This window comes from Dermacentor silvarum, chromosome 1, assembly GCF_013339745.2.
Source record: "Dermacentor silvarum isolate Dsil-2018 chromosome 1, BIME_Dsil_1.4, whole genome shotgun sequence".
In the NCBI taxonomy this organism is placed as follows: domain Eukaryota; kingdom Metazoa; phylum Arthropoda; class Arachnida; order Ixodida; family Ixodidae; genus Dermacentor; species Dermacentor silvarum.
The window spans coordinates 385,954,875-385,969,342 of NC_051154.1; the positions used below are offsets into that span (position 1 = coordinate 385,954,875).

The 14,468-nt window shown below is 45.9% G+C and overlaps 6 non-coding genes across 6 annotated transcripts; all 6 read right to left on the reverse strand.

Annotated features, from left to right (window-relative positions):
- Nucleotides 1–322: 322 nt before the first annotated feature.
- Trnaf-gaa (transfer RNA phenylalanine (anticodon GAA)) lies at nt 323–395 on the reverse strand. Its single transcript has one exon. It is a non-coding gene; the product is annotated as a tRNA-Phe (tRNA).
- A 5,325-nt stretch (nt 396–5,720) lies between these two features.
- Nucleotides 5,721–5,793, reverse strand: Trnaf-gaa (transfer RNA phenylalanine (anticodon GAA)). The gene has a single exon. It is a non-coding gene; the product is annotated as a tRNA-Phe (tRNA).
- Nucleotides 5,794–6,042: 249 nt separating this feature from the next.
- On the reverse strand, nt 6,043–6,115 carry Trnaf-gaa (transfer RNA phenylalanine (anticodon GAA)). The gene has a single exon. It is a non-coding gene; the product is annotated as a tRNA-Phe (tRNA).
- A 249-nt stretch (nt 6,116–6,364) lies between these two features.
- Trnaf-gaa (transfer RNA phenylalanine (anticodon GAA)) lies at nt 6,365–6,437 on the reverse strand. The gene has a single exon. It is a non-coding gene; the product is annotated as a tRNA-Phe (tRNA).
- Nucleotides 6,438–8,794: 2,357 nt separating this feature from the next.
- Nucleotides 8,795–8,864, reverse strand: Trnaf-gaa (transfer RNA phenylalanine (anticodon GAA)). Its single transcript has one exon. It is a non-coding gene; the product is annotated as a tRNA-Phe (tRNA).
- Nucleotides 8,865–14,067: 5,203 nt separating this feature from the next.
- Trnaf-gaa (transfer RNA phenylalanine (anticodon GAA)) lies at nt 14,068–14,140 on the reverse strand. The gene has a single exon. It is a non-coding gene; the product is annotated as a tRNA-Phe (tRNA).
- Nucleotides 14,141–14,468: the final 328 nt, after the last annotated feature.

Genomic DNA, 14,468 nt, shown 5'->3' on the forward strand with positions numbered 1-14,468 from the left:
ACGGATCACGGCTAAACAGAATATCTCAAGGTACACCGGAAAAAGCAGGGGGCTGAACAATTTCGGCGCAACGAATGTCGAAGCCGTGCAGCGCAAAGTGATTGTTTCATTCCCATGAGAGTATCCTTGAACGTATTTGCTGTATGCGCAACCCTTCTTTAAACAGATTTGCTCCGCCACTTCCTTTACGCAGATCACTCTTCTTTTAAGTTTATCAGTGGCGCTAATGAGGAAAAGCGAAAAGCTTACAATGCAGTATATATGGCTCCCTTTGTATTTTGTTATTTACAGCTGTCGATAAAGAAAGAAACCACAATGAATATGCCGAAACCCGGGATCGCACCAGGGACCTTTACATCTTCAGTCTAACGCTCTCCCAACTGAGCTATTTCGTCTTTTTTTCTTTATTGCCGTTCTTTGACCAAAATACAAACACACATACACATGAAGCGAATATGATATTTACAATGCTCTGGTGGTATAAACGCCTGCCGTCAATTGGCTTGCGCACTTTGTTAAAAATGCTTTAGACAGACGATTTCATCTAACAAAGTTGTCTATTCAGGCTTAGCTAGTCGTGCATTGCAAGCCTGACGTTCATGCATAACATCCATGCGCGTTTTCCACAGGCTGTATAGAGTCAGCGCCATAAACATGTCATAAGGAACACCATCTTCACTCGCAATTGGAAGGAAACGGATGCCATATGGTGGGACAGGTAAATCCTTTTTCAGTGTACGTTGCAGTATGTCCCACAGGAAAAGTGCATCCGAGCGATTCAAGAAAATGTGTTCTATCGTCTCTGGTTTCCTACACATAGTGCAGTTTATGGATCACACCGCAAAAAGGCCTTTTTGTTGTAGCCAAGGTTTGACGGGAAGGGTTCCGGTATGCAGTACGAAGAAGAAAATTTTGACCCCAGATCGCACTGGCATTCGTTTCACTCGCTTCAATACGTCTACACCTGTGGTTGCTGAATACATAGAACGGTACAAAGGAACCGGCATACAAATATCTACTAGGTCCTTGTACAATTTTTTCCTTCCAACAATAGCAAGATAATCAAATGAAAAGCGAGCACACAAGAATTCCACGGACCAAGCTACCTCCCGTAGAAAGCCGCGGAGACTTGCACCATTTGCCGATCTTGAGGATACGATAAACTGAGATAACACAACTCGTAAGCGTACTTGGCACACTGTTCGCAAAAAGGGATCCTTCTGATCGCTGGAAAATAAATCTCGAGACAACTTGCCTCAAAAACAAATGCACCAACCCAAGGCCCCCAGACTTCACCGATCGAAATACGTGCGACTGGTTCTCTCCCATGTGGATCCCATATAAAAACAGCGCATGCTCTGTGTATCTTTTGGATGGTCATTCTTGACACGCACAGTGCTTGCAGCACGTACCAGATTTTCGCAAAAAGAAAAAGATTGCATATTGTTGATCGCGTGAGTATCGACAAATTCCTACCTCCAAACTTTGTTGCTTTAACATTAACTTGCTCTACTTCTTGCCAATAATCCTTTGTATCACAGTAATGTTGTAGTGGTACTCCAAGGTACCGCGCAGGTGTCACGGTCCACTGCATATTTTCAAAAAATTCTGCTTTATCGTTCCAATTACTATGCCAGATTCCCAATGATTTGCTCCAGTTTATCGCACTTCCAGTGACCTTGCAGAATCTGTTTGCTAGCTCTACTGCATTAGAGACGCTTTCCTTGTCTCGACAGAATAGGGCGATATCGTCCACGTAGGCTAAAATCTTTACTTCTCTGGAGGCCATTGAAAATCCCCTTATGATAGTACTACTAATAACCTTTAAGCAAAATGGTTCAATCTATAAGGCAAAAAGTAAAGACGATAAGGCACATCCTTGGCGCAGAGCGGACTTAACTTCTATCATAGCCGTTGGCTGTTTGTTAACTATTAGTTTTGTAGATACCCCAGCGTAACACATTTTAACACCTTGTCGAAGAACAGAACCTATGATGACATGTTCCAAAACAAGAAAGAGTGTTTCGTGCGACACTCTATCGAGCGCTTTCTCAAGTTCAAGTTGCAACAGTGCCACCCTATCTGAGAAAGCGTCACAACTTTCCAATATTGTTCTCGCTACATGTATGTTGGGGACATTACATCGTCCTCTTATGCCACAAGTCTGGTGGGGCCCTACTAATTGTTGTATCACACTTTGGAGTCTCTGTGCAAGAACCTTGGTGTATATTTTATAATCTGTGCTTGTGAGACTTATCGGGCGGTACGCCCGTTCCGACAACAATGCGTGAGGGTCTTCAGACTTAGGTATCAACACCGTGTGACTCTGACGAAAAGAAGGAGGTAGCACACAGTTCTCATACGCTTCCGTAATTACTTTATGTAAGGCAATGGCTATGTCCTGCTTAAAGGCTTGGTAGAAAGCGGAGCTGAGACCGTCTGGCCCTGGCGTTTTTCCGGAACTGAGCGCGTCAATCGCCTATTTTATTTCTTCTACAGTGATTGATTCCCGTCAAGCCTTTTCGTTACTTCACTCCCAAGGCTTGGCAATAGTGGCAAGAATTCATTATCAAATCCTTCTTCCCGACAAGGCTCATGCCCTAGCAGTTCGCAGTAATGCTCATAAAAGGCCCGGCGTATGGTTTGTTTGTCTCGTGCAACCACACTGCCATATGTTACGGCTGTTATCTCATTCCGCGAGGCATAAGCTCGTTCGTCATCGAGTGAACGCTTCGTCGGCTGTTCGCCGCACCATAACTTTCCCGCGCGTGCGCGTATGACCGCAGCTTTATATCTTTCAGCTTCGAATAATTCCAACTGGGATTTAATTTCCTTTATTTCTTTCGTATACCTTCCAGGGCTATTATTTTCTAGACATAAATAAAAATTTAGATTAGTTTGGATTTCTAATTTTTTCTTTTCCTCTCGTCGCAAGGCACCGGACCTTTCTATAGCGAACATTTTGACTTCTTGTTTAAAATGCTCCCACGCTTCTGCATGACTTTTGTGTTGTGTTTCGAACCATAAGCGCAGTTTATCATTAACGCCGATCAAAAATGATTCATCTTCAAGGAGCTTCCACATTACATTTCCACAATTCCCAGTTGAAACCAGTCGACTTTTTCGGGCAAACAGCAGAAGTAACTAAGCTGTGGTCAGAAAAGGAAACATGGCTCACTTCATATAAATTACACAGTGGTATTAGATCTGCTGAAATGTAGGCGCGATCCAACCTGGCATGACTCATTCGCTGATAGTGGGTGAATGGTGTCGTATCTGCATTGGCCATCACACCCCCAACGTCCTATAAATTGTAGTTTTCTATCACCACATTCAAGTATCACGCACTTGCATCATGAATAGGCGGGCTTCCAAATCTGTCTTTTACGTTACAGACGCAATTGAAATCACCCATCATCACAACAATTTCATCACACTGCAAATGGGCCTCAACACTTTCAAAGAAAGCCTTGCGCTCGTTCACCTTATTAGGTGCATACAAGCAAATAATCCGCCATTTTAAATCAGCAAAACACACATCGCAAACAATTAGTCGACCACCCTCGTCTGTGCAGACAATTTCTACCGAGAAGCCTAAAACGCTTCTCAGAAATAGTGCACAACCGCCTGCAGTACCGACTGCGTGGGACACACGTACGTAGAAACGTGACCTAAAGGGATCCAGCATTCTATCCGTTCCTTCTTCACTATCGACTTTTGTTTCTTGTACAGTGATTACGTCAAGGTTCTTTGCCATGAACAGGCGACAAAGCAGATATTGCTTGCGCCTTCCTGCAAGGCATCGAACATTATTTCTACCAAATCGTAATGCTGTGTCTAGGTGTATTTCCATGGCAATGTCAGAAGGCGCGTCAGACCGAAGTCTCTCTTAAGCAGACTACAGGCCACAGTTGAAACTCACTTCGTTCGCATGCGACGTCAGTCTTCACATCCTCCGTCATCTTATCCGGCAGCTCCATGTCAGCCTTGGTCGAAAAGAATTTTGGAGTCACCACCCCCCTCCCCTCCCCCACCGCAGTACGCCAACATACTGCGAAAACTGGCTGCAGGTTCACGTCGGTCCCGACGCTTGCCCTTTTATGTCCGCTGGGATGTTGGGGGCTGGCTTGAAGCTTAACCGGCGCCCAGTCGGTGTTTTTGCAAGTGGTTCTTCGTGGCTTGCTTCAATTGATCTTTCGTCACTTTTCACGGTATTGTCAAGCGGCCGTTTTAACGGACCTGCTCCTTTGAGTGGTTCCGTCGTGCCCATAGGACTTGGAGTGTGTCCGAGCGATTCGGCAGGCTCGTTCACTGTCTTGTTCTTGTCATCCTTGTCGGCAAGGTTTTCTTTGGCTTCAGTTGGAGAGGACTTCTTTGAAACTTCTTTGGTGTTCATATTCTTCGCAGGCTCACGAGTGCCGTCCTTCAGAGCGGGGCTTTGCACCACGCCGTCCCTTCCAGCAGCCTCTTCAGCATCGACTGCGCCCATTGTGTGGTCCTGGATGACTTCATCACTTTTGGTTGGTCCCGCCACGTTGGCGTATGTTCGCACGCACGAGCTTTCGTCATGCCCGAAGCGGCGACACATAGCACAGCGTGGCACGCGACACTCTCGCCTGATATGGCCTGTACGGTTGCACCTCAGGCACAGCGGGGCACGCCCAGGCGCCACCAGCAGTGTCATGACGCCGGAGATCCGAAGTTGGTGCGGGAGGTCGTCGATCGTAACACCCTATTTGAGCTTCAGGGATACCGTGCCAATTGACGAACCTTTATCAGTCATGCCTTGAACGCGCCACCGTTCCTTGAACACCTCGGTGACCTTCCCAAAAGGGACCAGCGCGGCACGCACGTCCTCATCTTGCACGTTGTGCAGAAGCCAGTAGAGCTTGAGCCGCACGTCCTGGCTGGCAGGGTTGACCACCAGGTCGCGACGCTCCTTCACCGTAATGTCACCGAGGTCCAGCATCTTCTTCATTGCCTCTGGGCTTCTAAACGTAAATGCCCTTACATGGTTCATCTGGAAGGCTCCCAAGGCGTCAAACTCGGGGAGCACTCCCAGACGAACCAGCGTGTCTCGGAAATCCTAAACTCGGTAGGGTCTTGCCTTTACGTCTCCGTAAAGAAATAGCGTGTTGGCTACGCATGGTCCTGTAGGCAGAGGGGGCAAAATGACTTGGTAATCCTGGCAATCCATAGCTGCATTCCTGTTACCGCGGCTCGACTGAGCCGCTAAGACCGGCCCGTTGAAGCACATGAAAACACGTCCGTAGGCTTTCGCGACCGGAAGTGGAATTGCTGAGGTATTTCGGCGCAACGAATGTCGAAGCCGTGCAGCGCAAAGTGATTGTTTCGTTCCCATGAGAGTATCCTTGAACGTATTCGCTGTATGCACAACCCTTTTTTAAAAAGATTTGCTCTGCCACTTCCTTTACGCAGATCACTCTTCTCACTCTTTATCAGTTGCGCTAATGAGGAAAAAGCGAAAAACTTACAATGCAGTATATGGCTCCCTTTGTCTTTTGCTATTTACAGCTGTCGCTAAAAAAAGAAACCACAACGAATATGCCGAAACCCGGGATCGAACCAGGGACCTTTAGATCTTCAGTCTAATGCTCTCCAAAGCTTACAATGCAGTCCAAAGCTTACAATGCAGTATATGGCTCCCTTTGTCTTTTGCTATTTACAGCTGTCGATAAAAAAAGAAACCACAACGAAAATGCCGAAACCCGGGATCGAACCAGGGACCTTTAGATCTTCAGTCTAACGCTCTCCCAACTGAGCTATTTCGGCACAACGGATGTCGAAGCCGTGCAGGGATAAGTGATTGTTTCATTCCCATGAGAGTATCCTTGAACGTATTCACTGTATGCACAACCCTTTTTTAAAAAGATTTGCTCCGCCACTTTACGCAGATCACTCTTCTTTTAAGTTTATCAGTGGCGCTAATGAGGAAAAAGCGAAAAGCTTACAATTCAGTATATGGCTCCCTTTGTCTTTTGCTATTTACAGATGTCGATAAAAAAGAAACCACAACGAATATGCCGAAACCCGGGATCGAACCAGGGACCTTTAGATCTTCAGTCTAACGCTCTCCCAACTGAGCTATTTCGGCACAACGGATGTCGAAGCCGTGCAAGGATAAGTGATTGTTTCATTCCCATGAGAGTATCCTTGAACGTATTCACTGTATGCACAACCCTTTTTTAAAAAGATTTGCTCCGCCACTTTACGCAGATCACTCTTCTTTTAAGTTTATCAGTGGCGCTAATGAGGAAAAAGCGAAAAGCTTACAATTCAGTATATGGCTCCCTTTGTCTTTTGCTATTTACAGCTGTCGATAAAAAAGAAACCACAACGAATATGCCGAAACCCGGGATCGAACCAGGGACCTTTAGATCTTCAGTCTAACGCTCTCCCAACTGAGCTATTTCGGCACAACGGATGTCGAAGCCGTGCAAGGATAAGTGATTGTTTCATTCCCATGATAGTATCCTTGAACGTATTCGCTGTATGCACAACCCTTTTTTAAAAAGATTTGCTCAGCCACTTCCTTTACGCAGATCACTCTTCTCACCCTTTATCAGTTGCGCTAATGAGGAAAAAGCGAAAAGCTTACAATGCAGTATATGGCTCCCTTTGTCTTTTGCTATTTACACCTGTCGATAAAAAAGAAACCACAACGAAAATGCCGAAACCCGGGATCGAACCAGGGACCTTTAGATCTTCAGTCTAACGCTCTCCCAACTGAGCTATTTAGTTTTTTTATTTATTTATTGCCGGTCTTTGACAATGTACAATGCACACAGTATAGAAACAGACATCACAAAAAGAACACCTACAGAACATACTGAAACACATGAAAGCCATCAGCCCAACATGGACTGGCGTTGTCAAACTAAAATTCTTTTAAAGCTGTCAGAGGTTCTATCCTCGACAGCCAATCGGGTACAATATCTTGCATTTTCTTAATTTCAATGAAACGAGACATACTTTCTCGAAAATAAATGCGAGCAGGCCTAGCATCTGGGTCGCAATGGTACCCTGTCATTCGTGCCCGCCATAAACAGTGGAGGCCATTGAGCATAATTAGGTCGTATGGAACCCCGTCCTCATTCTCAATCGGCAAGTACCTGATCCCATGCTTATTCAACGGAAACTCCTTCTTGATTGTCCGTTTTAGGACGTCCCAAAAGTACACCCCTTCCCAGCAATGCAAAAACACATGATCTACAGTTTCAGGTTGCTTGCAAATCAAGCAGTGTGGGCCCCATGGTACAAGGAAGCCGCGTTCTTCCATGAATGTCTTCACTGACAGTGTTCCTGTGTGTAGCCTAAAAAAGAATGTTTTTGCCCCAGTAGGCACCTCCATTCTTTTCACCCGTTTAAGGACATCCTGTCCTGGTCCTCCACTGTATATCGCTCTGTACAATGGCACTGGAAAAATAATATCGCATACATCTTTATATAATGTCTTTCTTTTCACGGCAGATAAATAATCGAAAGAAAAACGCACACAAAGAAAGCGCACACTGTCGACTACCTCTTTAAGATAGCCGCGAATCGTTCCTGGCATACTATTGGTACTAACAATGAGCGCCGGCAGCGCAGCTCTTAATCTGAGCTGTAATACCGTACGCAGAAAAGGATCACGCACATCTCGAAAAAACAAAAATCTATTGACAAGCTGTCGTACAAAAAGATGCGCCAAGCCCAGGCCACCTTCCTTCACCTGTCTGAACAGATTTGTTCGGCTACATCTTTCCCAGTTAGAGTCCCAGATAAAAACGGCGAACACTCTGTGCAATCTTTGCACATTTACCCTTGAACAAAACAACGTCTGCATGACGTACCACAACTTCGTAATGAAAAACAAATTACATACAGTTGCCCTTGCGAAAATGGACAGGTTGATGCCTTTCCACCTGTCTGCTTTTTCTTTTGTTTCTTTTATTTGGTTCGTCCAGTATTCCTCGCTCTGTTTGTAGCTATCCAAGGGAACACCGAGATACTTGGTAGGGGTTTTCACCCAGCTCACATTCGCAAAGTTGTCCGGGGCCGAGGACCACTCTCCGTGCCACAAACCGAGGGACTTACCCCAGTTCACTTTACTGCCCGTTACATCACAAAACTGTTTCACCATGCGTATTGTTTCCGTTACGCTTTCTCTGTTTGTACAACACACGGCGATATCATCTGCATATGCCAGGAGCTTGACTTCTGTGGCTGCCAAGCTATAACCGCGTATTTGATCATTCTCAGTTATCGCCAAACACATCGTTTCAATGTAAACTGCAAACAAAAGAGGACTGAGGGGGCAGCCTTGACGCACAGAACGCATGACGTTAATGGGGGCCCCCAATGATTTATTCACAATTAAACGTGTTGTGCAGTTCTGATACGCCAATGCCACTCCCTCAGTGATGATGGCACCTACATTAACGTGATCCAGGATGGCAAACAAAATATCATGAGACACACAATCAAAAGCTTTCTCTAGGTCAAGCTGGAGCACTGCGACGCCATCGAACTGAGCTATTTCGGCACAACGGATGTCGAAGCCGTGCAGGGATAAGTGATTGTTTCATTCCCATGAGAGTATCCTTGAACGTATTCACTGTATGCACAACCCTTTTTTAAAAAGATTTGCTCCACCACTTTACGCAGATCACTCTTCCTTTAAGTTTATCAGTGGCGCTAATGAGGAAAAAGCGAAAAGCTTACAATGCAGTATATGGCTCCCTTTGTATTTTGTTATTTACAGCTGTCGATAAAAAAAGAAACACAACAAATATGCCGAAACCCGGGATCGAACCAGGGACCTTTAGATCTTCAGTTTAACGCTCTCCCAACTGAGCTATTGCAGTTTTTTTTTCTTTATTGCCTTTTGCAAAATACAGACAAAATCTCGACACTTCACAATTGGTAAAAGTGCCCACCAGTCTTTGGTGTGCACGAGATTTTAAAACCGCCTAAGGTTCGCAAGCTCGTTTAACACACCAATCCATTCTCGCTTTTAGTTTTGCGCATCGAACACTTCTTTTATGTAACAGACACTTTCAATAAAATATTCATGAGTACTTCGAACATTTAGGTCAGCGTGTCTATCAGCCATTCGGGTGCGCCACTGGCTGTGCAACCCTAATAACATAAACATGTCGTATGGCACTCCTCCTTCATTTTCCGTTGGGAGAAAACGGATGCCATAGGGTGTTATGGGCAAGTCTTTGTAGTTCGCTGCATGACGTCCCAGTGGAAAACGGCGTCCCAGCAGTCTATGAATACGTGTTCAATTGTCTCTTCCTTGTGGCATAGTAAACAATCCACAGACCAGGGGATAAAAATACCTCTTTCCTGAAGCCACGGTTTTACAGGTAGTATATTGGAATGCAGCTGAAAAAAGAAAGACTTTGCCGATGGCCTGACAGGCATACGTTTTACCCTTTTTAGGACGTTTCTCTCACTCCCCACTCTGAACATCGATCTATACAGCGGCGCTGGCAATACCACGTCAATTAGATCTTTATAGAGACGTTTTTTGGGAACGTGGCTAAGGTACTCCATTGAGAAGCGCACCTTCAGAAACCAGAATGCCCATATCACTTCTTTCAAAAATCCACTCATAGGGCCACTGTTAACACGGCTAGATACAATGAATTCAGGAAGGGCCGTACCTAGTCTCAGTTGCATCACTCTAACCAGGAAAGGGTCTTTTTGGTCTCTTAAAAAGGCAAAACGACACACTATCTGCTTCAAGAACAGATGCGCCAGTCCAAGCCCCCCTGTTTTGACAGATCGAAATAAGTTTGTTCGACTCATTCGCTCCCAATTGGATCCCCATACGTACACTGCCAGCACCCGATGCAAACGTTGCACGTGAACTCTAGTAACACACAATGCTTGCAATACATAGCACACTTTGGCAACGGCAAACAGGTTGCAGACCGTCGCGCGGGCAAACATCGAAAGACTACGACCACCCCATTTAACTGCTTTTTCTTGCACCTTCATTGTTTCATTTTCCCAGAATTGCCCCGCCTCTTTATAGTGCTCAAGCGGCACCCCGAGATACTTTGTAGGCGCAACGGTCCACTTCACATTCACAAAGATGGGTGGGGTGCTTTGCCATGTTCCATGCCACACCCCTAAACACTTATCAAAGTTTATCACGCTACCAGTCATTTTACAAAACGATAAAGCGTGCTTTACCGCGGTCGCGACACTTTCTTTATCGCTACAAAACAAAGCAATATCATCCGCGTATGTAAGCAGCTTTACTTCCGTTGACTGTAAACGAAAACCTACAATACTGTTGTTATAAAGAATCTTTCTGCAGAATGGCTTGAGGTACAACGCAAATAGTAGAGGACTTAAAGGGCATCCCTGGCGCACACTTGAGCGTACGTGAAAGCTCTCACCTACTTCCTTATTTATTATAAGGTTAGCGGTACAATTAGCATAGCACATTGTTACTCCATCGAAGAGCACCGAGCCAACATTTACATACAGAAGAACTGAAAACAGAACGCTATGTGATACACGATCAAACGCCTTTTGTAGATCAATTTGAAGCAATGCTACATGTTCACCCCACGCATCACAGCATTCCAGAATGGTTCTAGCAATGTGAATATTTGTGTAGATTCATCTTCCTTTGATTCCGCACGTCTGATGCGGTCCTACAATTCGTGTTATAACTCGCTGCAACCTCTTTGCCAAGATCTTAGTAAAGATTTTATAATCGACGTTAGTCAGCGCTATTGGGCGGTAAGACCCAACTGACAGCAATTTTTCTGAGTCTTCCGTCTTGGGAATGAGTACTATATGCGACCGCCCAAATGACGGGGGTGCATATTTTCGCCTATACGCCTCACTAAATACCAAAAATAAAATGAGGCTCACATCTTTTCTGAAGGCCTTATAGAAAGCCGCTCCCAACCCATCAGGTCCAGGAGACTTCCCCCGAGCTAAATCCTCAATGGCATCTTCAACTTCTTTTTGGCTGATCGGTTCTTCCAGATATTCACGGTCTACGTCATCTAGTTTTGCCATGTTGGCCAGAAACTCGGGTTCGAATTCTTCCGGGACATCGTTACTTCTTCGAAATAGTTCGCTATAGTGCTTGAGGAACGCTCTGTGTATTTTAGCTTGTTCGTCGGTGACTTCATTCTTATAACTTATTTTCCGAATTACGTTTTGCCTTGCGTGAGCCTTTTCGTCTGCAAAGGCTCGCTTTGTGGGCGTTTCGCCGAGCCATAGCTTGTCCGCCCTTGCTCGGATCACCGCTCCTCTGTACTTATCTTCGTCGATAAGCTCCAGTTGACTCTTAAGTTCGTTGATCTGCTTTGCGAACGTACCAGGTTTATCTGCCTCTGCTCCGTACATAAAGTCCTGTTCTTGATGTATTCCTTTCTCCTTTTTTTCTTTCTTCGTACTTCATTACACTAGCTTTTTCTGTTGCACAAATCTTTATTTCTTCTTTAAAAAGCTCCCAAAACTCTATCACTTCATCGTGTCTTGCAAATCGCTGTCCGAACTTTTCCTTTACGCACTCAACGAACGATTCATTATGTAGCAGCTTGTCATTAAATAGCCACATCTTCCAATTAAAGCGTGAAGCCTCTTTGCGCCCCAAATGTGACTAACACCAAACAGTGGTCACTGAATGACACATGTTTAACGACATAACTGTGGCATGCTGCTACTAACTGCAATGAAACGTATATCCTATCCAGCCTCGCGTGGCTAGCACGCTGATAGTGTGTAAAAACTGGCCTGGTACCATTAGACAACACCTGTCCTATATCTTCTAAATTATGCTCTTGTACCATTGCGATCAAGCGCGAGGCACTCTTTTCTTTTATTGGAACATTTTTGACACGATCAGCTACTGAGCAAACACAATTAAAATCTCCAAGCATAATTATTTGTCTCTCGCACATCAAGTACTGCTTCAGCCGTTCAAAAAACACGTCTCGTTCATTTTCGGCATTAGGGGCATATACGCAGATTATTCGCCAACCAGTATCGGACATTGAAAAATCAGTTATAACAAATCTACCACTCTGGCACACAAACACATTCTCAACAACTATTCCTAAACTGTTTCTAATGAAAATAGCACATCCACCTGATGTGCCGAGAGCATGAGCAACACAAAAATCGTACCTAGCTCGGAAAGGTAGCACCATGCGGTCAGTTTGTTCCTCGCTATTTATTTTTGTTTCTTGCACTGCAACTACGTCTAAGTCGTTTTCCAAGAAAAGGCGACTCAGCTGATACTGCTTCTTTCTAGCATTCAAACCTCGAACATTGATAGTCGCAATGCGTAGTGCTGTGCTCGGATTTATCGCCATATATTAAAATGATATGTACGCCATGGTGCATACCTCGGGAGCAAAGACACAACAAAACACCCGCAGGTCATTAGCGACAAGCCAACCTGTTCCCGACGTCTGCAATCCTCGAGCTTCGGCGTGGGTCGCGTATCCGAAGGCTCCACTCGCTACCCTTTTTCGATCGTTCATGTGCGTTGTCATAGTCCCAAAGAAGCCGCAGAGTGCCAGAGCTCGCGGCTACGTTGGCGGTTTCAGCACCGCTTTTCTGTCTCGTGGAATGTTGGGTTTTGGCTTCAATGATGAACGCCGAGTCACCACCGTTTTCGTTCGCGGTTCCCCAGCACCAGCGACGTCTTGTCCGTCCGAGTCGTCTGTTGCAGCTTCACGTCCTCGTTTGCTGACTGCGTCTCTGCTGTCTTCCGTGACGTCCATGCTACTCGTGCACTGACTCGCTGGCTCTGTTGAAGGTTCGCCGTCCTCGGTGCCTACACTGATTTTTGCAGGCACGTCCCTTACGTCGGTCTCTGCTACAACCCACCGGTCTCCTTGTTTTCCATTATCTTGTGGATACGAGGGTGTGTCTACGGGTCGTATCTCCTTTTGATTCACTTGAAGCGACGTTCCTGCAGCTTCTTCCGCGTCAGCTTCGTCCATGACGAGCTCTGTGACGTCCGTTTTTCCCATTGGGCTTGTTACCCTTGCGTATGTCTTCACACATGAGTTCTCGCCATGCCCAAAACGACGGCACCGAGCACAGCGAGGGACACGACAGTCGCGCCGTATATGCCCCGCGGTATGACACCGCAAGCACACTGGTGCTCTTCCCGGAGCAATTAGCAGTGCCAATTCCCCACCGACACGAAGCTGGTGCGGGAGGTCATCAACCTTGACACCTGCATGAAGCTTGATGCTCACCGTCCGCGTCGTCGTGGTTTTCTCCTGGATGCCATACACTCGCCACTTTTCTTTCGCGACGTCCGTTACAGTCCCGAACATTGCAAGTGCAGCACGTACTTCTTCATCGGGGACGTTGAACAACAACCAGTGCAACTTTAGGCGCAGGTCTTGATTCATCGGGTCCACCACTATACAGCGGCGACCTTTCACTTTCATTTCACCTATAGCCAGGGCTTTCTTGACGCCTTCAGCAATCTTGAAGGTGACGGCCCACACATGGCTCACCTGGTACGCCCCTAAGGCTATCACCTCAGGGAGCAGTGCCAGATAGTCCAACGTATCCCGGAATTCTTCAACTCGGTAAGGCCTTGCACGCACGTCAGCATGTAAAAATATGGTATTCAAAACTGTACGACCTGTGGGCAAAGTTGGTAGGATGACCTCGTAATCCTCATGTTCAGCTGAAGTATTCCTGTTACCGCGGCTGTTCATAGCCGCAAACACCGCCCCATCGGAGCACATGATAACCACGTCCGTAGGCTTTCGCGGCCCGAAGTGGAATCCTCACTGAGCTATTTCGGCACAACGAATGTCGAAGCCGTGCTGCGATAAGTGATTGTTTCATTCCCATGAGAGTATCCTTGAACGTATTCACTGTGTGCACAACCGTTATTTAAAAAGATTTGCTCCACCACTTTACGCACATCACTCTTCTTTTAAGTTTATCAGTGGCGCTAATGAGGAAAAAGCGAAAAGCTTACAATGTAGTATATGGCTCCCTTTGTATTCTGTTATTTACAGCTGTCGATAAAAAAAGAAACCAGAACGAATATGCCGAAACTCGGGATCGAACCAGGGACCTTTAGATCTTCAGTCTAACGCTCTCCCAACTGAGCTATTTCGGCACAACGAATGTCGAAGCCGTGCAGCGATAAGTGATTGTTTCATTCCCATGAGAGTGTCGTTTAACGTATTCGCAGTTTGCACCCTTTGTTTAAACAGATTCGCTTCAGCGCTTGCATGCTTTCATGAAATTTTGAAATGAAGTCGAGAAAATCGTCTGCAACACTAACAATGCTCATATGAGTTGGCGTATTTTAATAACGCGAAATAACACGGCGTGTGATGTTTCGTTATACCAGTTCTGTTTTGCACCATGTATTCGGAGGCCCTCACCTGCTCGAGTTGGGCGGGCTTCTCTGGAGCGCAAGATCCTGGCGTTGCCGATGTTTT